This window comes from Mastomys coucha, unplaced genomic scaffold (assembly GCF_008632895.1).
Source record: "Mastomys coucha isolate ucsf_1 unplaced genomic scaffold, UCSF_Mcou_1 pScaffold16, whole genome shotgun sequence".
NCBI classification, from domain to species: Eukaryota; Metazoa; Chordata; class Mammalia; order Rodentia; family Muridae; genus Mastomys; species Mastomys coucha.
In genome coordinates this window covers 52,345,968-52,349,271 of record NW_022196898.1, presented here as the reverse complement: position 1 = coordinate 52,349,271, position 3,304 = coordinate 52,345,968, and the positions used below count along the sequence as shown (strand labels likewise).

Genomic DNA, 3,304 nt, shown 5'->3' with positions numbered 1-3,304 from the left:
AAAAGTAATTTAGAAGATAAAAATGACAGACTAGCATTAACACTAAAATGCATGTAAAAAGATGGCTGCCAGGTACCTGGGGGAGGGGGGAGGGTGGGGTGGGTGAGGATTTCTTGAGAACACGTCAGAGCATCTAGACCCCAAGATACCATTTCCCCAACTGGGGAGTGTTCTGCCGCTGAAGCAAACCCAGGCTCTCCTTGTCTAATGAAAACACATAGATTTGCTTAGGAAAAAAAAAAAGTTCACATCAACGTTTGTACATGTGACTTTATTGCCCTTGGAGGCCAGAGAGAGTTTCCAGTCCCCTGGAGCTGGAGTTAAAGGCAGTTGTGAGCTGCTGATTTGGTGTTGAGAACTGAACTCAGGTTCTTAGAGCAAGACACTATCCCCATGGCTGAACCTTTGCTCCAGAAGCACTGATTAAGCGTTTCTGGGGTCTGTTATCCACTTAAAGAAACATACCCCATCTGGGAGGAAGGCTTTTTCTGTGAGTTACTCAGACTACTTCTTTAAATCAGAGGAGCAAATTCAAAGCACTTTAGCTTGCCACAAGAGTCTCTGAGATTTCTGCACTTAAACGGTGACATTTTGTTAAGAGGGACTACCGGATGGAAAAGGGGGAGGAGGTCCCATTATATGGTGAGCTGTACCATAAGGAGATCATTTTTCTTATAATGTTCTTGGGAAGTGTTTTAATATACTCGAGAACCTTGAAAGATTGTAGGAGACAGAAAATAATCTACCGGAAATGTCATCAATAACTTTGCCTTGAACATAAAAGCAAAGCTAGCCAAGGAACTGGAAGTGTGGGGGGAGCTGTTTAGCACATTTTTGGTTTTATCAGGAGCAATCCACGCCCCCAACCCCCACTGCTAAAAAAAAAAAAAAAAAAAAAAAAAAAGATTTGCAGCAGAAAACCCACCAATCGCTCCATGGTTAAAAGGTCTAGTGCATTTTTACCTCAGAATTTCTGAGGCAAAGGGACTCATTCCAGCCTGATAAAGCTTTTCTAGTTATTAGTATTTGTTACAAAGACTCAAGCTTCCGGGAGTCTGCACAGCTCCTATGAGTCTGCAAGTAGTATCTATCTGGCTGCCTCTGCGCAGTTGTGGCGCTGGCAGAAGGGGTGTGGAGGTGTGTGTATACGGAGGGTGGGGGCGGTGGGTATCATTCCTCTGGGCCAAAGCGGGCACATAGGGAATAAGGCTTCCTTCTGAGAGAAATTGGAGTGCACTGGAACCTGTCCCTTCTGAAGATCCAACTCATCCTATTGCTTCTACTCTCAAACACGTCTTCTCCCTCCCTTTTACCCCGTTTTGCAGAGTTGTCTTCCATCGCCCTGGAGAAGGTCACTGTAAAGTAGTCCCTGTCTGTGAAGGAGATAAGAGACTCCTGGATCTAAGAAGATGTGAGAGAATCCGGATGAGGTTAAATTTAGTGATGAAACCGAGTGGCTTGTCTGTTGTTCTGGGACCAGACCACTGCTGGTTCTGCCGCCTTTCAGCTTTGGGTTCAGAAGGTCCCTACTTTCCTTTTTCCACTGAGAATCTGGAGGACAGCCCTGCCCTGGTGCAAGAGGGATGGTAAAGATTAAGTTGCAGGGGTTGAAGACCGAGCTCAGTGTCGGAGTGCTCGGAGTGCTCCCAAAAGCACAGGCAAAGCTCTGGGTTAGATCCCTAAGCAAAACAAACATCCACACCCCCACCCCCTCACCAGCACACTTAGGGTGAAAGGAACCACTGTTGGATCTCGGGGTAGCACCCCAGAGACAGTGCCAGTTGGAGATCAGAGGCCCAGCCACACATGTTCCAGCTACTAAAAGAAGACCTTTTATTTTTGTGCTTAGATACCGCCCTCTTCCCTCTTTGCATGGCAAGGCCTGTAAGTGACATAGCATGAGTTACTTCAGCAGATTCAGAAAGCACAGGCAAGCAGAAAGAAACAGTATACATTCTGAAACCGCAGCACTCTGTAAACAGCCCCCCCCCCCCCCGTAAGATTTTGTTACATATAGTTGGTTACTAGAGTCTTTCAGATGTGGATGCTTCCAGAAGGAACCCAGAGAGCTGCAAGTCAGACTGGTACTGGACAGTGGGCAGTGCCAGGAAAGATGCTACTAATTAAAAAGCAGACCGCATACGGTTTCTAATGTGATTACCTGCATCGAAGGGGGCTTAGGGTTCCGACATCGTATGGGAGGAATTAATGCTAGGTAAATTGCAAAGCAAATTAAATGATGCAGTTTTTAAATCTAAGGGGAGCAATGTTACCCAAAGGTGGAAAAGTTATCCTACCATACTGTTTGATTCCGCTGTGTACTACTATATTTTGGTTTCATAAGTAAAAACAATTTTTGAAGTGAGTGTAGACTTATACTTTTTTATTTTGCAGTTTATTTTGAAACGAGTTTAGATTCACAGGAAGTTGCAAAGAAGATGCAAGAAACATGATGGTTCTAGGTCTCCTGACCCCGCCCCCATGGCTATATTGCACAGTGACAACGCGGAATGGAGTAGGAAACTGACATCATACAACATGGGCACGTTTTTTTCTCCATATGGCATGTGCAGGGTCATGTGCCCACCATGGCAAGGAGGTGTCCAAGTTATTTCAAAGACAGCTTGTCCTCTCTGCTACCATCTAAAGCCATACGTTTCCCTCCCATCATCCCTAATGTTACCCTGGCAACCACTAATCTGGGCTCCATCTCTAATTTTGTCGTTTTAAGAACATTATATAAATGAATTTAAATATGCTGTGGACCTTCGCTCCGACGTGACAGCTTAGCTAATGTGTTGAGGAGTGATTGATGTGGCCCTTGGAAGCTAACTTTCTGAAATGTATTGCCGTTTACTTCTGTCTAGCTCCTTTTTATTGTCGGGTAATATTCCAGAGAAATACTGTGCCAAACAAAACTCGCGATACCTATGACCAGAGTCAAATTAGCATCTATTATAACAGCAACAACTAATGATGAATGAATCCTTAAAATGAATTGTATATGGCACTTGGTGTTGTTTTTTAGCTCATCTCATTTGATCCTCATTAGCAACAGCTATTTATTTGCTTGTTTACTTGCTTTAACATTTTTTTTATTATATTGATAATTAATTGTGTGTGGGAGTACACATGCCACAGGGTGCTTGGGGGAAACTCGCAGGAGTTGATTCTCTTCTATCACGTGGACCCCAGATTGAACTCAGGTCAACAGGCTTAGCCATGGTATCTTTACCATTGAGCCATCCCAATGGCCCTTTGGTTTGTTTGTTATTCTGAGACGGGGTCTCACTATGCAGTGCAA

General features: G+C 44.3%; 1 long non-coding RNA gene across 1 annotated transcript in view; it reads left to right on the top strand.

Annotated features, from left to right (window-relative positions):
* LOC116094225 overlaps positions 1-1,453 on the top strand; it is a 2,153-nt gene extending 700 nt beyond the window's left edge. The window contains exon 2 of the long non-coding RNA XR_004120006.1: positions 1,326-1,453. This is a non-coding gene — a long non-coding RNA (uncharacterized LOC116094225). The remainder of the gene's footprint in view (positions 1-1,325) is intronic.
* The last annotated feature ends 1,851 nt before the right edge of the window (positions 1,454-3,304 follow it).